Raw genomic sequence first — 24,940 nt, forward strand, 5'->3', positions numbered from 1 at the left:
TAAAATGAGCCTTGGGTTCCCCGGCTGCCATCCTCCCCAGAGACAGCCCTAGATAATGCTCTGGACTAGAAGAGCCAAATTGCTGTTCTAGCTGTGTGTTATATAACTTCTTGGAGCTTCATTTTAGGATTATGGATTCTGTTTTCCCCAGGGTTAAAAGATATGTAGAAACAATTAACATAGTTTCTAGTGTAAGATCAATGCACAGTGACACATGGGTGGTGCAGAGAGGTGCTAGTCAAAGTGGACCATCTAGGTTTCCCTCAACTCCACAAGTTTGCATCCAGTTCTCCTGGTCTGCGCATTCCCTTCTTTGTCTCTGGGATAAAACTCACCTCTTTGGGAGTCTAAGCAATACCTCCAGACATCTGAGAAATAAATAACTAAACTGGTTTTAAAAAAAGCAGTTAAATGAACAAATTACAAATATACCCAATACCCTTCAATGTCTATGTCCATGTAATCACTACCTTGATTAAGAAAGAATATTTGCATCACTCCAGAAAGTTCCCTCTTTCCCTTTCCTGACAACTGCCCCTACCTTGACTCAGAAGACCACTGTTGTGATTTCTATCAACATAGATGAATTTTTCCTGTTCTAGAATTTCACATAAATGGAACCATTCAGCCAATTTTTTTTGCATCTTTTTTTTTTTTTTTTTTTTTAGGAAAGGCATCTGTTTTCTTTTACTTACTGGAATTTTTTGAGGTGCTTCCAGGTTGTTGTCAAATATCAGTATTTTGTTCCTTTTTATTGAATTTTATGGATATACCATGATTTATACAGTGTCCTATTGGGCTGTTTTCAGGGTTTAGCTGTTAGAAATAAAGCTACTATGTACATTCTTTCTGGAGGAGGGGGTGTTAACTGGGGATTGAACTCAGGGGCACTCATCCACTGAGCCATGTCCCCCGCCCTATTTGTGTTTTATTTAGAGACAGGGTCTCACTGAGTTACTTTGCGCTTCACTTTCACTGAGGCTGGCTTTGAACTCTGGAGCTGCTGGGATTACAGATGTGCACCACTGCACCCAGCTACTTTATACATTCTTTTACAAATAATTGTACAGACCAGTATCTAGGAGTGAAATTGTTGAGTCAGAGGGTAGGCATATATTTTTCCTTTCAAAAGAAACAGTATATAAATAAAGGCATTGTGTCCTTCTACAACTAAAAAATGAAAAATTAAAGAGTTTTCTAAGATGATTGTAACATTTTATACTTCTACCAGCTGTGTCTGAGGTTCCGGTTGCTCCCACATCCTCCCCAGCATTTGATGTGGTCAGTCTTTAACATTTTAGCCACCCTCCTGGGACTGAAGTTGTGGCTCATGGTGGTTTTCATTTGCATTTCCCCAGTGATTAATATATTGAGTACCTTTGACATGCTTAGTTGCCACTTCTATACCTTCTTTTATGGAGTGTGTTTTCAAGCAGTGTGCCCACTTTAATTAGATTCTTTTTATTATTGATTTGCAGGTAGGCATGTTTTAAATATTTGGATACAGATCTTCACTGGATCTATGTCCTAGTGTCATTTTCTCACAGTCTGTAGTTTGACTTCCATTTTATTAACAATACCTCGAATGAGCAAAATCTTTTAATTTTGATGAAATCCAATTCATTTGTTTATTTCATGGTGAGTTTTCTTGTGTCCTGCCTAGAAATATTCCCCTATCCCCAAGATCATCAGTATATCTCTGTGTTTTCTTCTAGAGACTTTCTAATTTTAGCCTTTATTTTTAAATCTGTTGTCCTTGAACTGGTTTGGGGAGATAAATCCATGGTCACAAGGAGATAGTGTAGCATGAGAATGTGTCCCACTGAAGGGAACCCTCAGTGCTTTCCTCCCTCACCCGTTTTCCTTCTGAACAGGAGGGAAGAATGAGAAGCCATTGTCTTAGCCTGGAAGTAGAGGAGTGTCCTCACCCTCTCTGATGGCTGGTGGTAGCGTCTTTGTTAAGCATGCGGGCTGCCTCTGCCAAGAAGGAAAAGGGCTAACGTTTACTGGGCTCCTTCAATCTGCCAGCCTTCATGCTAGGGAAACTGCACACATCATCTCATTTACTCAATGCAAAGAGTGGTCGCATCCCCATTTCACAGACAAGGAGACTCAGACTCAGACTCAGAAAAGTTAAGCAATTTGCCTAGATAGTAAGTGATTCAAATCTGAGGTTTTTATGATTCTTTGATTCATTTGATTCTTTCCCATTCTGACCCACCCCCTCCACCCCCCTGCTGAAGTGCCTCTTTCTTCCTTCTCCCTGTGACTCACCCAGAGAGAAGAGAGGTTGTTCTCCTTGCTGGGATGGGCCTGGTTCCTTTCTCACTGCTAAAGCACTGTGGCTCTGTGCTAGAAAAATACCAGAGGGCCCCTGCTCTCCGAGCAGGCTTTAAGACACTCTGTATATCTAAACAGGCGCTCAAAGTTTCCATTTGGAGAATGGTCTACAGCTGACCTGCTGTAAGACCTGGGGAAATGAAGGGCAGGGAAACCACCACCCCAAAGGCCCTGGCAGCAGCTCTCCAGCAGGAGGCGCACTGCACACTGCGAACTTGCCAGGAAGCAGCAAAGGGATGTCTCTGAAGTGCTCCAGGGAGTCCTCCGGAATATACAATCCCACATCTGGCAGCATCTGTCTCTGGAGAATACTGGCCTTTCCTCTGCCTTCTTCCTGGAGTGCTTCTCATGTGCAGACTTAACCCGGGAGCCAGACAGGGAAGGGATCTGGGATTTGCTCCTGGTTTTGCTTCTTTCTGCAGAGGAGACTGAGAGTGGGGATGGGTAATGCAAGTTGACCTCAGACAGTCCAGCCCTCACTCTAAGAATCACACACCCCCCAAGAGGGGAGTCTGTGTCTCAGTAGCATATACAGAGCCCCTCCCAGAAAGCTGGGTCATGGTGTTAGTGTCCCTGCAAGAGACGTGCAGAGGTGGAATGATGCAGGGTCAGTCAATGCCAGTCTTAGAGGAATTACCCAACATGCCCTCTCCCCACCAGGTTCTAGGGTGTGCCCCAGGCCTGGGTGTTTTGTAAGCTGCCTTGGAACTCCAGTGTGCTCCAGGTTTTTGCTTGGATGTGTGAAGGACTACTGTTGTCTTCTAATTCCTCCTCTACAGAGCAGTCAGAGGACATATTCAAAAACAAATCCACTCATGTCATCCTCCAACTTAAAAAAATCTTTAAATGGGACCCAAATGCTCTTAGGATAAAATTCTGAATCTGCCCCTTGGTTTCCAAGGCTGTTCCTGAGAGGTGTGCACCCTTCAGCAGGGGAGCCTGGGAGGTGCTCCAGAGAGGAAATGCTCACCTGAACACCCCCCGGGTTGCAATGGCAGAGAAGCTAGGCTGGCAGACAAGGGAGGCATTGGAGCCAGAGTCCAGAGCAGCAGGGGCGGGATGTAACTTCACTGTACTGCTTGTCAAGCTTAATCCCCGTTGTCCTGGAGGGTCACCCCTGCCCACACATCTGCAGGGAACTTTCCTTTTGCTAGTTTGTCTATTTCATCTCTATCCTCAGTGGCCAGCCCAGCCCTTGTCTGTCACATCCAAACATCTGTAAAGGAAGGAGAGAGAAGCCAGGAAGGTGGGACGGCCACAGGGCTGGACCACAGATGGTGCCCATGGTGGGGCTGTCCCAGGGGTGGGGCCAGCAGAGATTAGAGTAACCGCCATAATCATTTCCAAGCTAAGTCTTAGACTTTGTCCTTAGAACGAGGAGATATCACTGAAGGGTTTTAAGCTGAAGGGACACGACCTGATTAGTATTTTGAAGAAATAATCCTGCTGCAGCGGAGGGAGATAGGCTGCCAAGATACTACCCAGGAGCAGAGGATTTTAGTTAATAGATTCCACCCACCCCCTCAGGAATTTAGCCAGAAAGAGATGAAGGCAGAGAAAATGAGGCTCCAGCAAATGGGACCACAGGACTCCAGACCCAGGTAGGGGTCCTGGAGCCAGGGGTCCTGGAGCCAGGGCTGAGCACAGGAATGGGCAGCATCTGCCCTGGGGTTGCAGAGTGAAGCACCCAGGGGGGCCAAAAGCTGGGAAGGTCCCACAGCAGCCCAGGGAGGCTAAGAGGCCACCTGCAGGAAGGACCAGCAAAAGCCACTTTGAGCCTCAGTTTCCCCACTTGTGAGTGGGATAATATGAGTTCTGAGCTCACAGGGTCATGAGGGTTTAGTGAGATGGCACCTGTGAGGCCCTCGGCTTAGCATCTGACTCAGAGTAGCACTCGTTAAGTTAATGTGGTTACTAGTTCAAAGGGAAGGGGCTACAGTCAGGGTCAGAGGGGAGCAGGCAGGATGGGGCGTAGAGCTGGAGGGAACCCTGACCACTGGTGGGGAGCATGGGGCCTCCTAATCTGAAGGCATAGAAGAAACTTTAAGGACATCAGGCCTTTTTTTTTGCCCAAAAGGGAGAGGGAGTTGGCCAAAAGGAGAGGGAGAGTTGAGGACAACCTCCATGAGTCTGGAGCCATATCCTGAGCACAGAGTGAAGGAGGGCTGTGGACACTTAGAACCAGAGGCCCCCATCCATGAGAAGCCAGTGGACTTCTGGAGCCAAGTAAAGAGGCCCCAGCTGGAGAGACAGTTTGGGGGGTCCTCCATACAAAGGAAGAAGTGAACTAAAGAACAGAGGAGGGTGGGGACCGAGCAACCCTGCAAAGCCCAGGTGTTGAAATTAAGACTCATCAAAATTACTGTGTGGCGGGTAGTAGATGGGCGAATGGTCCTTGTCAAGGGCAGTGTGGAAATCCCCTACGGTAACACCTGAGGAATGCCCCATTGATTGTCGTAGGCAGAAGTCACAGATGAGCTCAGAACATATGGCAGTTTTTTGGAGAATGGCAGATCAGTGGGTGACACGGTAGAGATAGCAAGCTTAGACTGCTCTAGCAAGCGACTTGGCCACGCAGGGCAGAAAAGACACAGGGTATTTAGGAAGGAGGGATTGGGTGGAGAGAAGGTTCTGTTGTGAGACAGAGGAGTCTGGAGAAGGTTGAGATGCTCATGGAAAAACCCAAGAGGCAGAAGATGGCTAAGGACCCAAGTAAAAACGGAGATCTCTAGGGGCAGGTGAGAAAATGGGTGAAGATGAACAAGATCCCCAGGGAACTAGGAGGGAACCTGTGGGAGCAAATGAGTATGGGGGAGGGGAGGAGGAGAAGTGAGAGAGGACTCTCAAAGCTCTGCATACACTTATGACCTTGTCTGTCAACATAGCCATGAGCGTATTTTTGAACTTGGAAGAAACAGAGGCCAAATACAAACAGATTGAAACCTCCTAGGCTTTATGGAGCTGGCTACAACCCTTTTGCAGTTAAAAAGCATTTCAACAGCTAACCCTTTTGGCACATAGTAAATTTATCCATGACTGAACTAACTCCTTGTTTAATTTGTTTTTTAGGAAATTTTCTTCATCAGTAATTTCAAAGATGTGTGTGTGTGTGTGTGTGTGTGTGTAATTTCATCTTGTTTAAAATTTCAACTGGGAAAACTGAGCCATCCAGATTCGTAATGGAAAGAAGTGTTCACTTCTCATAATAATCCGATGGGGAGGGGAACACGCAGTGGATCTGTTACATGTTTTATGTGTGTTTGTCAGGGAGCAGCATAATTGACATTACAGCGAACCCTGAGGAATTCTTTCTCCCACCAACTCCCTCCTCATTAATTACACTTAACTTTTATGGAAGAAAAAAATTTTTTTTTTTTCCTTCAAGTGTTCCACCATCTGAGTCAGACTTGGAGTGAATCTTCTTGGGGGAAAAAATGAGCTAAAATTGTTTCAACTGTTTTTGACGGATGGGATGTTGGAACGCTCAAGCGAGCTCATGCATACATGCGCACGCGCACACACACACACACACACACACACATACACACCACGTTTTCTGTTCGTTAAGAGAGAAGGAAGAAAAAACATTGACCTATTTTTATACTCACGTAAGTCCCTAACAGTGGAGCTATAAACTCCAAACTTGGCAGGGCTGGGGCTGACATCTTTGAAGAGGCAAACCCAGCTGGCTCGAGAGAAAAAGGCCACAGACATCACAAAAGTTTAAAATCCTGCATCCTGAGCCTACAGAGGGAAATATTTCCTATCCAGAATTTTAGCAATCCTCATTATAGGAGCCCCACTAAAAAGCTTCAGGGATGTTGCCAACTGCCGTTTCTTTTCATTAAAATACAATCCTGGAAAAAAAGAAGCAGCAGAAAGCAAAGCAACATTTATCCCCTGGTAGCATGGGAATGGGGCGCCTCCGAAGTCTGTACTTCAAAGACCCAAAGCCCCGCAGACACCTTAACAGACTCTGGAGCTGATTGCAAGAGTTTTTCTGGAATTATGTGAGTATTTTAAATCTGCATTTGAAGGCATAAACAGTGTGTAGTCAAGGCACTGGGAGTGAGCAGAGTAAGCCCATGAGCAGAATGAGGCCAGCAGATTTGATTCCCTGAAATGCACCTAAAAATTCAAACACAGAAGATCTCCTGTTAAAAAAAAATGGTTCAGGTGTGTCCAAGGACAAATTATGATGCTGATCTCACAAGAAAAAGTTGGACTTGACCTGGTTTTATCTGTAAGGGATATATTTATCCCACCCATTCATGGCATTAAAGGAGATCTCCCACATGCACGGGTTTGGAGTAAACTCTGTTTTGAGGAGAGGAAGAGCCAGACAGTCTACAGAGCATGGGGCTTGGAATCAGAGGCCCCAGGTTCAAAGCCCAGCTCTGATAATCACTGCCAGAGCAAGTTACCTTGCCAAGTCTCTGTTTCTTCTTGGCAGGACTGTTGTGAGCCTGGCATGAAGTACATGTTCGATAAACAGGACTTACTTGTAGTCGTAATGATAGTAGAGGCACCTGAGCTGCACAGTCTGCCTCTTCCATTTATTTTTTGTTCTTTAGGCAGCTCCAAAACTCCAAGCCTCAATTGCCTCATCTGCAAAGTGGGTCTAATGATAATGGTAATGGTGATACCCACTTTATTTAAAGTACACACAGGTGCTTCCATGTGTTCTCTGCTGGGTCTTAGGGGAGCTTCCTCTCATCATATTAGGGATAAATTAATAAATACACATGAGAGTTTGTAAATTGTAAAGTGCCAAAAAATTTTCTTATTTTTATTGTCACTATATGCTGCATGAATATGTAATGTGTAAAACACCTAAAAATATACATAAATTGTTGAGAGCCACAGCCGAAGGGGCCCCAGCAAACTTCCAGCTGCCACCAAACTTCCAGCTGCCGGCTGATGATTGGCTCACAGCGGCCCCAGCAACATCTAGCTGATTGGCTCCTCGGCCCCAGCAACATCTAGCTGATTGGCTCCTCTGCGGTGATGCTCATTGGACTGTTTCCCTGCCCTTTCAGACCACGGAGCTGCTCATTGGGGGACTTTTTTGGCTCCGCCCACGTGACCCAGCCAATCGGCCTCAAGAGCAGGAGGATTGTGGGAGGTGGAAAGAAGCTTGTGTGGGAGAGAGAGGCTTGTGGAAAGCCGGTGGTGGCAGTTGAGGCTCTGAGGGTTTTTCCTGAGAGGCTGTTTTGTTTGGCGTGTGTGGTTCTAAAAATAAAGTTAGTTTCTTTTGACAAGTGGCTCCTGATTGTGCCCAGCCAGACTGCGGCAATAAATAAGTATTTATGCATTCCCAGTGGCATTAGTGTGCAGAGCTGGTTCTCTCCCTTCAGGCTCTGGGCCCTACCACCACCTGTTTGGAATATGGGCAGTGACAAAGACTCTTGCCTCTCAACAAGGCTTTTCCCAGGCTCTTCCGAATCCTCTGCTCAGTGGGCTGGACCTTGGGCTTCCCTCTTTGTCTGGTAGAATCCAGTCTGAGCAATCCTGCTAAGTCAGTTTAGAGAAAATCTTTCCCAAACCTCCCACTGGGTATCTGATCCTCAATGGCTCCTCACTCTGGCCCGCCATCAGCAAGAAGTCTGTTGCATCTTTCTAGCAAAAACTCTCCATCCACTGATACTCTCCCTGCTTCTTGGCTATGAACCCCATTCATTTGTCTTTGCTGGGGTAGGTGAATTTCAGACTCTGTCCCCCTCCCAACACACACACTCTGCAATACTCCATTGCAGTGCTCTCTAAGATCTACCACAACAACCCCCCTTAAACAGAGCCCGTCTTACCATCGTTAGCAAGTATGAAGAGTGATTTTTCTTTGCCGGCACTCCAGTCATGGGATCCTCTGAGGCCACAGTTCTCAGCAGCACCAAGCCCCAGTGTGGCAAGGAACGGCGTTCGTCATTATTGCTTATGAGCCCACTGGCAGCACCGTTGCTCCCACAGCCAGAAGCTCACAAGACCTGGTTCATGGAACAACCTCAAAGAGGTTCCTTCCCCACCCTTCCCCTGAGTGCCCTGCCCTACCTGCTAACCCCGGCTGTCCTCCACATCCCTCAACTCACCACGTGGCCCTGTTCCAGGCCCAGATTCATGCCTTTCCAGTTTCCCTCCATCTGTATGGCCCATTTGTCCTCCCAGCGTGGCCCTGACTCAAAGCCTGTGTCATCAGGTCTGGGGATTGTGAACTCGTTGTTCCCTAAAATGTGACAATCTATCTCCAACACTTCATCCCTGGAACCATTATCATCTGCTTCAAACAGAATTTATGAAGTGGGAAGGGACTCTCAAAGAGTCCAGGGAAAATTCCATTTCTTTCCCGAGGTGTCTAAAGGAAACAGATGCTAGAGCAGCCAGGGTCAGCTGCACCCTTGGGACCAAATGCCTCAGCATTTCCTGAGGATCCGAGACCAAAGAGTGCAACAGCAGACCTTTTGGGCCCTTCTAGTGAATTCCAGGGGTGTGGCCAGCATTTTTGAGAAGGGTGAAATCTGAAGATTAGTGTGAGCCTTTGCTAAACAGAAGAAGTATAGTATGTGGGTTTCACTTCCATTTACATCCTGACCACTCAACAAGTATGCTGGGAACCTCAGTACACATGTCTGCTATACATTGGCTCTTAAATGGCCTCCAAACGCCCATGGGTTGAAGGCTCTGTCACCAGTCTGTGATGCTGCTGGAAAATGGTAGAACCTCCAGGAGGTGAGGCCTAGTGGGAGGAAGTTAGGTCTTGGGGGGCGTGCCAGTGAAGCGGATATTGGGATCCCAGTTCCTTCCTGTCTCTCTCTTTGCTTCTTGGCTGCAATGAGATGAACAATCCTCCTCCATTATGTGCTCCCACCATGATGTACTGTGCAACTACAGGCTCAAAGTGACAGGACCCACCGGCCATGGACTGAAACCTCTGAAACACTGAGCCAAAATGAAACTTTCCTCTTTGTAAGTTGAATATCTCAGGAATTCCATCACAGTGACAGAAAACTAACACAATGTCCAGTACTGTGCTACTTCTGGTAGAAAGGAATGGTAATGGGCACTGTCTTCCAGAAGTCCTGTTTTACAAGCCCCTGTGTGCAATGTGGTATATGAAGCACAATGAGGTGGAGTGGGGAGAAACAAAATCAAGTCTCATGTTTGTCCCCTGGATGCCCAACATTTCATGTGCACATACAAGTACCACCTGGAGAAGTAAGACAAACATACACTCAAGTTATAAGGCTTGCAAAATAGCTTCTCCTAAAAAAAAAAGTGGTGTGGAAATAATGTACATCATATAATTTGTTGTAATTTGGCTTGGTTTTTGTGTCAGAATAACACAAGCTGAGATGTGCAAAGAAAAGACATGAGTCAGTTCTTGAAGGTCAGGAGGATTTAAATTTGCTGGGGCTTCTCTTGAGTCCCTCAGCAGTCCCTGCTCATGCCCTTGAGCCAGCCTGAGTATCTTCGCACAGTCTTCCCAACATAGTGAAGTTCAGTCTAGGTACAAATAAGGTAATCCATGCTAAGGTTTCCCAAGTACACGGAAGAAAAGTTTTCTTCATACCCCAACAATGAAACTCCCTCCCAAATACTTATATTTTTTGAAGAGATGGGGTTTTGTTATATTGCCCAGGCTGACCTTGAACTCCTGGGCTCTAGGGATTCTCTTGCCTCAGCCTCCCCAGTAGCTGGGGCTGCAGGTGCACAAGGTCTCCCAAACTCTTAGCCTACAGTTCTGATATTTCTCCTAAGTTTCTGTTCCTACAGAGGCTGCCTCCTCCACCTCCACTTCCCACATCCACCAACAGTCTCCCCCTCTCTGTATACTTCCAATCCATCTTCCACTTCAGAATTTCTGGTCAGAATTCCATTCCCTTCAGCCTTCAGATTCCATTTAACAGAAGGAAAAGTACAACGACTGTCCATACCAGAACCGTGGATTGGTACAGAATCATGCCTCCACCTGCCAAATTCCTAGGTTGAAGTCCTAACAGCCAGTGCCTCAGAATGTGACCTTGTTTGGGCCCTGATTCAATATGACCATGCTCTTACGAAAAGGGAAGTCATGGAGACAGACATGCACACCAGGGAGAACACCATGTGCTGAGATACAGGGAGAAAATAGCCACAAGCTAAGGAGAGACACCTTCTCCCCCACTTCTCTCAGGAGGAACCATCCCAGCTAACACCTTGACTGGGACTTCCAGCCTTCGGAACTGTGAGACCTGTTTCAATCATCCAGTCCGTGGTGCTTGGCTACAGCAGGGGTGGGCAAGCTCACACACGGCTCCAGCGGCCCCTAGCTGTGTGCAGGAAGTTTTTGCACATCTTGCTCCAGTAGAGAGGAATGTGATGGGTGCTCCAGGAAGTAGAGACAGCAAAAATCAAAGTCCTGGAGGCAAGATGTACAGGGAGGTCAGGAGCTGGCTCTCCAGAGTTTGTGGTCAGGAGCATCAACAACAAGTCCAGGCCAGGGCCACGTAGGAGAGCAGAACACTAAATTCAGCTACTTCCTGCAATCGTCACTTCTTTGTTTCACTTAGGCTGTAGTAGCATGTGGCCCTTCCAGCTTCAACAAGCCTCATTTCTCTCTGGCCCCGATGGCAGTGTGGGGATTTTGACAGTGACCTGCTCAGTGACACTGCTGGGTTTTGGGCTCTCCTTATGCTCACAGTCCCCTCCCCATAGTCAGCTCTTGGCTTTATTCTGGATCTGCCTTTCTCCTTTCAGGTTGGAAGTTCCTCTGCTGCCTGTTGTCCCTCTGGAGGTAACAATTATGCACCCTGTGCCTCCAGGTGGGAGGGGGGACAGCAATGGGAAGATTTCCTGGGCTAGGAGTCAGGATCTGCCGTCTCCTCGGCTCAATATTCTAAGGATCTTTAAATCATTGTTACCTTTTTAAAAGTGTGTTCTGACAAACAGTGGGGCAGGAAGAGTGGGAAATGGTATCTTAGAGTCCCTCTGGGATCCCAGGCATCATAATCCCAAAGGAAGCCCAGGCTTTCAGGACGAACTTTCTTCTTGTCCACTAGTGGACCCCAAGGAACTGGGCAGTCTCCTCTGGGGTTCGTGCAGGGAAAGGTAACACTGACCACCAATGGCAGATGTGAGGATGCTGCAGAACCCACTTGGCCTCCTCTGGGGCCTCTGCAGTCATTCTCCTCATTGCCCCCAGATGGCGCCACAGGATCATGGCCGTGAGAGGTGCCCTCAGCTGAAGCTCCCCAGGCCGGCCTCAATTACTGTCTCCCAGGGAGAAACCAAGAGACCAAAGCTTAAATGCAAGGCCTGGCCCTTTTCCAGCACCCCAAAACCTTCTGCAGCCTTCCAAATCCAATTGAGTCAAAGGCATCTAGCATGTCCCTGTCATCTGACGTCAGAAGTGACACAGGGCTGTGAGCCTGGCTGCTGGAATTCACACTCGGCCAACACCAGCTAGTCTGAGCTTGGGCCATCTCACCCTGAGTCTGTCCAGGGCCTCTCTCACCTCTAGAAACCCTACTGGCACCACATCCTCAGCCGCCTCGGCCTGGGGAGGAAACCCCTGTGAGGCTCAAGCTCACAAAAACAAACTAAAACAAACAGAAAACACAAGAACAGCCTTTTGACAGATGGAGGCGTCTGGCTGGGAACACAGCTCACCACCTCCACCTACATTCCTTCTGTTATTCTTGCAGATGACTCTGCAGGGGTAACACACACACACACACACACATACACTCACACACAAACACACCACAACACATATACCACATATACACATACAACATAGCTCCACTTTTACACAAAAAACATACAACATACACATAATACACAACCATCATATATACACATGACACATACTATATATATACAACACACACTATCCATATAACACACACTTGCAGCACACACTACTTGCACAATCATTACAAAACATATATATATCACACTACATACCCACACTGCACTCACCCACATACACATCCATCGTGCACACGCTTATATCATACACACATACAACACACAAAAGACCATACACACCACAAAAAATACCACCCATCACATACATACTCACCCACACACACTACATACCACACACACGCCGCACTTTATAGTACACACACCACATCCACCAAACACCCCACAGGTCATCCCAGAAGTGCAATCCAAGGATTGGAATAATCATCCCCCCAGGTGAACATGCCAGGTGGCAGGGAAAGCCAGCAGCCCGCACAGCAGCCTGGCCTGCATGCACCTGCAGACAGGTGATGGGCAGCACAACTGGAAGCAGAGAAGAACTTGGAATATGCTAGAAAATCTGATAAGAGCGCATTTCCCCATGCCTTTGCTAATTTTGCCAAGAGTTGTGTGCTACTGAAAATAAAGACAAACATTTATGAGGTTCAGAAAGGAAAAGGTTAAAGCTGATTGACCTGCAGCTACATCTTTTACATGTTAAGTACCCTCATTTGACCCTGACCTTGGCCAATAATGAGGGAGATTTTTCTTTCCCTGTTCCTGTGTGAGCAGGAACAGTACTTCATCTGGACCCTTGGTTTCATCCTTCCTGCAGGGACAGGATAAATGGCCTTGGCAGTAAGCCAGGAGCAGAGGCCAGCCAATCGTTGGAACCCAATAGCCAAGAGACCCCAGAAAGTCAGCAGGACCAGCACAGTGTGCAGATTAAGATCCTCTGGCCTCCAGGCCTGGCTGCTCAGCCTAGCCCGGGTGGCTGTGAGAACCCAGGAGAAAGTGTGGAAGGAAAAGGCACAAATCCTGTGGGCCAAGCCCCAGGAATGGGCTCCTTGGAGAATGGGGAAACCTGAGCCCAGTCTTGTGGCTGGGGACAGTGGTAAATGCCAACATGAGAGGTAAAGGTTTCCAAGTTTCTCAAGGAGCACTCTGAACTATGTCCTTTCCACTTTCATCCCATGTGACAGGCCAAGCAGAAACACTTTAACATCTCTGCACAAGATCTTTCCTTGCTTTACAAATTCCACCCAGGCATATATTACAGTAGGAATGCTCAAAGCCACACGACCCAACTGACTAGCTGGTGTTGAACTTGTTGTCCAGGTAGCTAGGGCCTCCCCGAATTCAGCCCACCTGCCCCCATTTCTCAGCAGTGAGCACACAGGCAAATAGGGGTGGTTCCCTAAAATGAGGATCACCCCACTTACAGAATGATAATTGTCACCCAGTTGGGCCCGGATGGTTAGAAGGAAGGGTGATTCAAGGTGCAAGGAACCTGGGGAGTCTAAAGATGATAGCCTCTCTGTGTAGAAATTGGTACTATTCTTCAGGTAGGGATGCTCCAGCTTTGACTTTGACACTTTTAGGAATGGGGGAATCCCCATTTTAGAAATCAGCCTACTCCATTCTTGAAGAGTTTATTCGTAAATGGATGTGAGGTCTGCCTTCTGAACTTTCACACACTGTTCTGAAATCCACCTCTGAACTGACTCAGAGGGGCCTTCTGCTCCCCCACACAGCAGAATGACCTGAATCTCAGGCACTGACCACGGTCAGCAAGAGGAGCTATTTAAGAGAGCAAGAGTGGGACAACAGCCACTTGGGTCAAGGCAACCTGCCACTCTTTCCTGGCTGTCATGGTTTGGACCTCGGGTGTCCCTGAAAATCCCATACACTAAAAGCTTGGTCACCAGCGTGCACAGTTGGGAAGTGGCAGAACCTTTAGGAGGTGGGGCCTAGTCAGAGGACATTAGGTCATTGGGGCATGTACTAGAAAGGGATGTGGGACCTGATATCTCTCTCTCTCTCTCTCTCTCTCTAGCTTCCATGGGGTGAACAGGATTTTTCCATCACATGCTCCCACCATGATGTTCTGCTTCACTACACCCCAAAATCAACAGCACCAAGTCACCATGGACTGCAGCTTCCTAAACCCTGAGACAAAACAAGCCTTTCCTCCCTTGAAGTTGATTACTCCAGGTATTTTGTTATACTGATTAAAAAAAAACTGGCCAACATATTGGAAAATCACCCAGAGTCCGTGCCTGGGTTGGAAGCCAGGGTTTGGGATATCTCAGATTCTGTGGAGTGACAGGATAGCAAAGCTTGTGGCCTCAGGGGAGATGTTTGTGGCTTCTGGGCTGAACCCTCCCATGTGGAAGGACAGACATGCAGGTAGTCTCCAAGGGTGGCCTCCACTGCTCCTTCCTCCCATCCATAGGTGCTCCTGGACCTGCAAGAACCAAGGCCTTCTCCCTTCCTTCACCTCTGGACAGGCTTGGGACCTTCCCTGAGCAACAGAAGGGAGCAGAAGTTCTAAATGCATCCTTTAAAAGACCAGACATTTTCCTGTTTCTCTTCTGAGGAGGCCATGCCGTAAAGCAGCCCTGACTGGTCTGAACAGCAAGAGAACACAGAGCAGAAGCTCCACTTCCCCCACCCCAACCACAGTCATTGTCCAGGTCCAAGTTATAGCACCAGCCTAGGCCCACAGCCCTCTTCCTTCCACTCAGGCCCCCTCTGCCCAGTGCACTGCCCAGGAGGGGCTTGGCCCAGGCCTCCCCCTTCTCTCTGGCCTCTCCTTCCTGGTCTCCCAAGGCCCAGGCTCTGATGGATAACAATACAGACAGCCAGAGCAAGAGAAGCCTCAGAACAAGATCAGGGGGTGGCTTTGATAGATGAAGCTCCCAAGTTTCCCGAAGGCCTCATAAATATTGATCCCATCCCCTCTGTCCCTCACAGCTTTACTGCAGGAGAATCCATCCCAGCGAGAGGTTTCAAGGCCCCCTCCTAGAGCTGGGAGGGAGTCGGATGGACGCCTGGCTGTGCATGTCCCCTCCCCTCCCCGGAGCAGTTACAGACATTACCTCATCTCTCTAGGATGAGTCTCGGGGACAGGAGGGGAAAAGTGACTTTCCTTCCCTCCCTTCTTGTTGGATCCCTCCACCCCACCCCAGTGTGGCCCCACCAGCAGAGAGCACCCAGAAGGGGCACACAGACTTGAGGTACCCACAGCTGAGATATTCACAGGGGAGTAGTGGAATCATCTGGACCCCCCTCCCAACAGCCCCCAATAAAGGACCCCGGAGCCAGGGTCTGCCTCTTAGGAATGCGAGGCAGCCCTCTGCCTGATGACCAGCTCCACCTCGTACCAGGACTGAGGGTCCCCAGGGATCTGTTGGTCCCCATTCCTTTCTCCTGGGCCCTGGCCTTTGGTGGGGCCCAGCCGTGTGTCTATATGGGTCTCTCCACTGTGTCCTCAGCCTTCCCAGGAGAAGATCTCTCACGTTCATCTTTCTCAGAGGCCCCATGGCAAGCAGTCTGTTATAGGATAGTTGCTCAGTAAGTGCAGTTAAATGGAATAAAATTAATTAGAGCTGCCTGGTGTGGAGCTAATGGGGAAGGACTCTGACCTGCCCTAGAACCCAGACAGTGGACGCCAGGCCAGAGCCCTCCCCACCCACCCCCGGTATCCTTAATTTGAGCTGGCAGATGCCCTGTGAAGCACCAGATCCAACAGATGGCCACGGGGTGCCAGGACACTCGTCCCCAGACCCCTGTGACTGCATCTGTGTGCTGAGGGTCATGCTCCCTAGGGATGAAGAATAACCCATGCGGCAGGCAGGAAGGAGGGGTCTCTGGAACAAAGCCCATCTCTTGGCGGCAGCGGCATCCACGTACTCAGCCTGCTGCGGTTTTCCTTCCTTCCACAGGGACTATTATTGGTATTTCCCAGTCATCTTCAAGACTGAAAAGGAATCTTCGGAAACCGCAAGAAGGGGAGGGGGCCACAGGGAGGAATTCCATAAGCCAGCTCCTGAAAGTCACTGATCTGCAAACAGGAAGGCTGGTCTTTCCTGTTTAGACATCATGTCTGGCAAGAGGAAATCAAGACCAAAGGAACAATAATAATTACATCAACTTATGATATGTTAACATCACTAGTATCAAAAATGGTTCTGTTGGCACAGGGTCTGCCAAGCCCAACAGGGCACAGCCTGACTATAGGCTGTTGTGGTCAAATGATGAGCGGTGGCATTTGGAAGGCTTCCCTAGGAAAGGGGATCCCTCAGGGACTCCCCTGGATGCCCAGAGGAACCTTCAGGATCGGGAGGAAAGGGCCCTAGGGCAGAAGGGGAAAGCAGCGGAATCAGGGGAGAGAGTGTGGGCTCTGCTCTCTGCTCTCTGCTCGAATCCCAGTCCAGCTCCTGCGAGCTGCTTGGCCTTGGAGGAGCTGCCCCACGTCTCTGTTTCAACCTCCTCAACATTAGGATGGAGGAAAAACATAACTCATATGATTGTTAAGTGGGAATAATAAACTGGCAGCTTGCCTGGTACATACCGCCCCCCCCCCCCATGCTGGCACGTTTCTGAGCCACACTAATTCGACTTGAAGAAATGTACAGGCTAAAAGCACAAGCTTTATTTAATTTTGAGAAGGATTGAGGCAAAAAGGGACTTCATTTACAAGGGGCCAAGAAATCTTATAGAGGGCAATATAGGTCTTAGACCTGACTCAATACCCCTGGCAAGATCATGGCTCTGCCCAGAGCAACCCTCAGCCCCCTGGTCACTGTCAACAGGATGGCATCCCAGGTGTAGTCTGTGACAGCCCTCCCACGGCTTAAATACATGTGCTCAATTCAGCTGGCACGTCCCAAGTGCCAACAGGTCTGCTGAGAGGCGACACCATGACAGGCATTGAAGGCCGTACCTTTGTGCATTCAAAAGGGAGCCCGGAGGAGGGAATGCGAAATGCTCTGTGGAATCCAGCTCTGGCCCCCCAGGAGCCAGGCCTTGGCTGGCTGGCTGTTCCTCTGAATTGCAGTTGAGGTGCAGGGAACAGAGCGCTAGAGGGACTTCTCATTAAATACCTGAAGCACCTCCTGCCCCAAAAGATGGTGCTCAGAGAGTTTGTTGGTTTGATTACTTTCTTTTCTTTCTTTCAGCACATTTCATTAGAATCATGTTTGTGGAATGAACAAACAAAGGAGGAAACTGAGGCCCAGTGGGAGGAAGACCCAGCCCCAGGTCCACACAGCAAGTCCTTTACAAAACCCCAGCGCGCAGCTGGGAAACTCATCAATGCCCAGTTGATGGAGGTTAATGTGGTCTCCTACCCACCAGCAGGAACTGAATTGGTTCTGCGTGGGCTGCCTTGTTTTTTTAATCTAATGCTTCTTTTTATTTAACTGCATCTGATATCTTCATGAGAGACCATTAAGGGGAAAAAAAATTCATGATTACCGAATTTAACAAATTGTGAAAACACTCTATAAAGGGCTAATTGTGGAGCTGTGAAATTTCGACACACTGCCGATGAACTGAGGACCTTTCTCTGGAGGACACAATGAGCTGTTGTGTTGAGAACACGGACATCAAGGCAGGTGTGTGCTTCCCCACTTGCTGGCCGCTGGTGGTCACCAAGCGTCCGTGCCCCACCCACGTCCACAAATACTTGTGGCCTGTGTCGCACGAGCCCTGCACGGCCGGCCCATGACCGCGTTGTCACTTGCTGTCTTCCCAAGTCCACAAAAAGCAAAATACCTCTTTCTAAAGAAAGAAGTGACCGCGGAGGATGGGGTGTGGAGTCCTCGCGGCTCCTGTGGCTGTGGTCACCACGCTGGGTGTTGTCCCTCCCCCGGGGTCTCACTCACCTCTGATCACCCAGGCCTCTCTCCACCACCACCCACCCTGACACATACACCCTCCCAGACCCTGCGAACCAACAGCTTCGTTCCACACCTCGGGGGCCCTGCGGAGGCCAGGAAGTGTGCTCTGTCCGCTTCTATTTTGGGAGCTTGGACTCAGCTCTGGAATTTTACAAGCCTGGGAGGAATTGGCCAGGCCTCAGTACTTTTCTTCCCCGCCTGCCTCCCCTCCCCAGGAGGCCCCTTCCTCTTCTGACCCCCGGGATGGAATGCCTAGCACCCTTGGGCAGCAGACTGACTACAGAAGGCTGTCCCCCCCTCAGGCAGGGGGAGCAGAGAGGCTCCAGAGGAGAATGTCTGGCAGCCCCAGGCTTTCCAGAGGATGCCTCTTGATTTACTAGAGCAAACGTATAGTAATCTCTCCACTAGATTATCTGGGAAGATTCCCTTAGATGATATTAGAGCAAAATAAACTGATTTCTATTGAGAGAGGGTTCCTCACTATTGAAATCAACTGCATCTTGATTAATTATGATCTTATCCACTGCTTTATGGCCAGCACATGGAGCGGAACACCTGGCCTGTGAATTACAACTGTAGCTGATGCTTGGTAAATGCTGACTGACTGAATGAAAGTAGGAATGGACGTGATATACTCCTTTGCCTCTATCTCACAGATACAGATTCTCAGACACAGGGGACAAGGAAGAAAAATGGGTGTGAATCTATGCAAACCACCTTCCCTACCAAGACCCAGGGATCAAAGTGCACTGACTTCACAGTCTTATGTCACTGCCCTAAGTCATACCCATGGAGGATGAACTTCTGCATCAGGGAGTAATTAAGCTAGACTTTAAGAAAAACTTGCAGTTACTCCCATAATGTACCATCTGTACAGATGACATATATGTCACTGCTGGGTTCCTACAACAACGTCAGGGAAGTCTCGTGGCAGATCCTTATGTGAGGAAGAGAGACATTCGCCAAACTTAGAGACATCAAGTTATTTCCAACATCCCAAATTCAGACTGACTTAATCTCTATTTGGCAAGAATCATAGAAATTCAGAGCTAAGAATGATTTCTCAGCTTCAGCACTCTTTGACATTTGGAGCCAGATACATCTTTTATTGTCCTGTGCCTTATAGGATATTTAGCAGCACACCTGGCTACCCACTAGGTGCCAACAGCACCTGAATCATGACAACCCCCCCCCCAAAAAAAGTCTCCAGACATTACTAAATGTCCCCTGGGGAAACAAAATCACCCCTGGTTTCAAAACCAATGATGGAATTTATAGAACTTTATTTTACAGATGGGGGAAGTTATGAGGGCTTGAGTTGCACGATGCCACAGTAAGTAGCCCCATATCAGAATTCAAGGGTGTAGAGAAAACTTTTTTCCTGCATGTGATAGTCCACAGGACACAGTCAATACTGGAACAATGTCTGTTGGTAAAAGGATACAACAGCACGTCACCAGTTCTGCATGGTTTGTTGCCAGGAAAAAAGGAAGAGGGAGATTCTCATACTTTGTGGATGGTTGGAGAAGGGAAAAACAGATGGTTTCCCTTCTAAGAGAGACACCGTTGCTCCCCCAAAGATCATCCCTGGCTTAGGGACACAGAGGTGGGTGGAAGAGTGACTCAAACAAGGCTTAAGGCTCCTGTACCCTTCATTTAGGGTCTCAAAGGTTTTGCTTCAGGGAACTTCACGCCTAGAATGATAATTGTGTTAGCCTGTTTTCCAGCACTATAAAAATCACCTGAGAAAATCGACTTTCAAAGACTGAAGTTTACTTTTGGCTCATGATTTCAGAGCTTTCAGCCCATTATCGTTTTTTTTCCCCATTGTTTCTGGGCCTGTGGCAAGGCGGCCTGTCATGGTGGCCTTGAGTGGCAGAGCCAAGCTGCTTACCTTACCACCAGGAAAAGAGAGGAGAAGAGATAAGAGCCGGGGTGCCACTATCCCCGTCAAGGGAACACCCCCATTTTACTGACAACCTCCCACTTGTCTCCACTTCTCGAAAGTTCCACCACCTCCTATTGCACCATGGGCTGAAGGCTTAAACTTTAACACATGGGTCTTTGGGGGACACTTCAGATCCAAATTACAGCAATAATTCTTAGGCAAATGTTCTTTCCCCACATGGCCTTCTGAGGTCATCCTCCTCCCTATTTTTCTACCCATGCCAGGTGTGTCTCTGTGGGGCACACCTGTATTTCCCTCCCATCATGTAGAGCTTCTGCTGGGGACTGCATCTCCCAGCCTCCTCACACCTTAGCAGCACCGTGCACATGTGCTCAGCTGTAGCAGGTGCATAGAAGGAACAGGTGGCATTTTCATACCAAAGTAGGTTAAGAGAGACCTGTGTCTTCTCCCTAGTGCCTCTCTCCACCCCTGGCTAAATGCAGTGGACACCAAGGATTCACAGAAAGGCAGAGACACGAGATGGAAGGAGCCTGGATCCCCAAATGACCACCTGGAAGGAACTCTAGCCAGAAACATCATCAGTAGACTGTGAGGTGTTAAGGCACTGTGAATTCAGGGTGTGTCTGTTACAGCAGCCAGCATTACCTTTGCCACTATACTAGGCCACTAGGAAAACATTTCACAGAGAGGACTTTCCGTCTCAGATGGTCTTGCTTGAGGACAAAATCACCAGATGAGGGTAACTATTAGGCCTTCCCTGAGCTTCAGCAGTTCTCCCAGGTGACAAGTCTCCTGACCCTAAGGCAAGCATCCAGAGCAATTTCTGAGTTGATAATTCTAAGCAAGGACACTTATGAATAATCTACTCAAAGGCATGCTATTGTTTTCAGGAAATAAAACCCCTCTCAGGGCAATCCTATCCTTGATTTGGAGTCCATTTTCCAATATTCCCTCCTCTATTCCAGAGGCCCCCCCCCCACCAAAGCAAATTTTGGCCAATTTCTTTGCTGTAAACAAATTTCAATATAAATTTATAGAGATTTTTATGTTATTAAACAGAAATATAGCCAGTGACACAGTCCTTGATGTTTTTTATTTTATCAGTGCTTGTCCCAAGAAGAATGAACAGGATTCAACATACCCTGTGTGACAAGAGGCATTACAAAGTCATCCTCTCTAAGCAAGGAATAAATCAGCTACAAAGATTCCCCTGATTTTACTGGTAGAGCCAAATAAAGACTTTTTGGATTACTTATACTTTTCTCTCTGCTTCCAAGAGGCAGAAAGATTGAGGCTCAATCTCAGAGTGTCCTGTCACTTGACAAAGAAAATATTTTAGTGGTCAAGAAGGCACATCCATCTTGGCTGGACAGAAAAATCCAACACTGTGTCCAATGTGTGTCCAGCACAAGTGGACTTGTGGTGAATGAATCCTGAGTAGTCGGGGGCTGGAAAGCCTGTGGGTGTGGTCTCTGGTCTGTTGTGAGCCATGCAGCCTGGCATCAGTGGATTTGGGAGATTTTTCCTCAACACAGATAGACCAATAACTCATGGGACTGTGAGATCCCCAAGATTGAAGACTCTGCCCCCTAAACCCTGTGCACTGCCTGGCTCTCAATGAGTATCTCCTGATTTAGTATTTGTCACTTGGAACAAAGTTTTTATCTTCTTCCCTCTGACATGCCACCTCATTTCAAGCCAGTGAGCACAGGCATTAGGTGGGGTGGGGTGATCAACTTCCCATCCCTTAAACAGAAATATAGCCAGTGACATAGTCACTGGGCCCCACTAGGAGGTGGTGGAACCTTCAAGAAATGGGGCCATACTGGTGCCTCAGCAGCCCCATGCACATATGCTCAGGATTTAATTCTTTCTTGGAGGATCTGATGGTTCCCTTCTGAGCACTTAGGATCTGGATCTCCCTTTGTGGAACATAGCCATTGATTTAACAAAATTTTTTTGACCATCCACCCTATGCCAAGCACTGGAAATGAAAAGGAAATAGCCCTACCTTTTCGGAGACCTGCCAAACACTATTTGTGATCACAACTTTTTCCCTCATCTAGCTCTGGCCTGATGTCACTAAACCTTTGCAAGTATATGTATGGCTCTGCTTCCAAGATTAAAGACTCTCTTCTCCTGGTCACTGGGCTTCCCAAGCAATTTAGATAAAAAGAAAGAGAGAAGTCTTTAGATCCCTCAGTGCTTAAGGGTTTCATTCTGGTCTCTAAGCCTCTATGAGCTTGGTTACAATGAGTTAGCCTCAAGAGATAGAGCAATGTTTGGTGTGCTGAGAGCAGGTGACTGGGTCTCAGCAGGAGGCTGAGCACCAGAATGAGAGATGGTCAGATTCATCGAAAGGAAGTTCCCTTGGATCTTTCCTGAGTTCTTCCCTCCTTGTTACTTTGTACCTCCATGAACTGATGACAGTGGTCTCCCAACTACTGGGAGATGTAGGGCACACACAGGTCACCATAGGGTGTCCTCATTAACATGCATGGAGAGCCTCAGAGCCTTCACACTGGATGGATAGGACCTGCATGGACGCCATCTGGCCTTCACCCTCCAGGTTTCAATATGTGTTTGCTCATCAGCAAACCATTGATAAATGTCTTATTTAGAGCTTAAAAAACAAACAACCAACCAACCCAGAAGGTTAATTAAAAGGAGAACATGATTTCAATGACTAGAAAACAAAGAGGACAATTAAATTAATCAGTCTCACTGTTTTTGTACTCAAGGAAAGTGTTTTTAATTCAATTGTTTCTAATTCTCCATTAACTCAATAGAAAGTTTGACAATAATTAACCTATCCAAAAACTAAGAATTTTAGACAAAGCTTGAGACAAAAAATAAAAATTAAAAAAAGGTAAATCTGAGGGAAAATGCTGTTTCCACACAAAGCATGCTGAAGATGGTCCATCTGAAGACTCAATGTGCAGCAATTCAGTGCTATTCATTGAGCGATAACTGCAGCACAATCTTCTGTTGCCTCCAAGACTGCTCATGAATTGGTTAATGTTGATTTTAGCCAATGCTTGTGCCCTAGCCAGACTGTAGCTATTTTTAAAAAAAATTATCCTGTTATGGAAATTTTGTTTCTTATACAAAATCTTCAGTGCTCCTCCTAACACCTCCTCCATCTCCTTGAAAACTCACTTCAGGGGCTGGGGATGTGGCTCAAGCGGTAGTGCACTTGCCTGGCATGCGTGCGGCCCGGGTTCGATCCTCAGCACCACATAAAAATAAAAACAAAAATGTTGTGTCCATCAAAAACTAAAAAATAAATATTAAAAAGTTTTCTTTCTCTTTCTTAAAAAAAAAAAGAAAACTCACTTCACCTGTCCCACTGCCTCTCCACCTGTCCCACCGCACATCCCAGATTCTCCTCCTCTAGCAATGAGGAAATGATGCCCAAAGGGGAGAGAGGGCTGAATCCAGGTGCCATTCTGGCCACTTCTGGGCACTGTTGATTTTCCCATGATGGCAGAATGTTTCCATTCTGTCAAGAATGAGCTGACAGATTCTTATAGCTACCACCCCAGTCCCATATGTGTCAAGATGGCCTGGAAACTGAGAAGACACTTGTTGTCCAACATGAATGCTGCACTGCACCCAGGTTGGGACCATTCCTTGCAGGACTTCCTTCTAATTCTTCATGAGAAGGGCTGATGTTTTTCTGTACCAGGGTTCAGGTGGGGCTTTGGTGATGAGCCATGGAGCCAAGGGGCTGGAAGTTAAGGTGGAGGATTTGAGAACGAATGGGAGCTCTCATTTTAGTTTTGAGGGATCAGTCAAGGACTAAAGGCCAGATCCAGAGTGAGGGTCTAAACCCAGAAAGCCAGCTCTGGGGGTTGAGCTGTATGCACGCAGCTCAAGAGAGGGAATGGGAGGCCAGGGCACCACCAGGCCCTTTCTGGGGTACTTCCTGGGAGGATGAGCAGGATGGGTGCTGATTCTGATCCTTTTGTTTTATTGCCCCAGCCAGAAGCTGCCATGGGGCTGGGCCCATTATAACAGAAGCCACAGCTTTATTGTAAATCTACAACAGCCCAGATGAAGGCCTCTTTCTACAACTGCCCTGCTGCCTGGAAAACAGAATGAATCTCTGTTTCCCTTGTGCTCACATCCACATTGTCAATGCCTGTGCCTCTTCTCCAATCAGATCATGAGCCTCTCAACAGCACACAATGGTTTTATTCATCTTCATATCCACCACTCAATAAACATTTGTTGCGCAATAATGATCGCATCGGTAATAAGAAAAAGATGAACAACTCCCCAAGTGCCAAGTACTTTGCTAAGTGTTTATGTTAATGATTGCTTGTTTATATTAATGATCTCATTTACTTCTCAGAGCAATCACAGGCTGTAGGAATCAACAGCTCCATTTCAAAGATGAGAAAATTAAGGGTCAAAGAGGTTAAGTGACTCGCCTGAATCCTCCAGTTAGTCACTGACAGACCTTAGCTCTTTATACCAAATATTTTTGACACTAAAATTGAGCTTATCCCACAGAGGAGTCTAATATCTAACCCTGGACAAAGGGACGAAGAACCAGGCAATCTGGATGAGGGGTGGGGTAAGAAGGATAGGTAAAGGGAACGTGACTTTTGAGTTGCATTTAGGAATTTAGGAATACAGCCATTCCTTTGCTCTGAGAACTATCTAGATGCAGCACTGAAACAATGAATGGCTTGTGGGCATCTGCTTGTCTCCAGATCCCCCTGAACTGCCTGGTGTGGATCATTTCTGATTCTACCGAAAGTCACAAAATCGCCACTGAACCTCAGAGAAGAAACCCATGTACCTGGAATGGGCAGAAGGATTGCAGATGCCCAGGTCACTCTCTGCAGTTGGCCCCCACCTTGTGAAAGAGAGATAAGCCATTACTAGGGAGAAACTGGGGGGTCAACAAAGGGAGCCCGTTAGTTCTTAGAAACTCCTTGGGAAAATAAGTTATTATGGTTCAAACATGAGGTGTCCCCCCAAAGTAACTGGAGGTAGGCGGGGCGTGGCTGGAAGAGGCAGGGCACTGGGGGCATGTTCTGGAAGTGTTCCTCTT

At 47.6% G+C, this 24,940-nt stretch overlaps 1 protein-coding gene across 6 annotated transcripts in view; it reads left to right on the forward strand.

Moving 5' to 3' along the window:
- Tlr5 (toll like receptor 5) overlaps positions 1–24,119 on the forward strand; it is a 57,151-nt gene extending 33,032 nt beyond the window's left edge. For 3 of the 6 annotated variants that reach the window (XR_003582636.3, XR_011703960.1, XR_003582638.3), the window contains 2 exons: positions 14,117–14,274; positions 23,860–24,119. The gene's annotated coding sequence lies outside the window, so the exon portion shown is untranslated. Of the gene's footprint in view, positions 1–11,070; positions 11,108–14,116; positions 14,275–14,515; positions 14,783–16,007; positions 16,457–23,859 lie in introns of those variants that run through there. The other 3 variants (XR_003582637.3, XR_003582639.2, XR_003582640.2) reach the window with 3 other exon arrangements.
- The last annotated feature ends 821 nt before the right edge of the window (positions 24,120–24,940 follow it).

Source organism: Marmota flaviventris, chromosome 12 (genome assembly GCF_047511675.1).
Source record: "Marmota flaviventris isolate mMarFla1 chromosome 12, mMarFla1.hap1, whole genome shotgun sequence".
Classification (NCBI taxonomy): domain Eukaryota; kingdom Metazoa; phylum Chordata; class Mammalia; order Rodentia; family Sciuridae; genus Marmota; species Marmota flaviventris.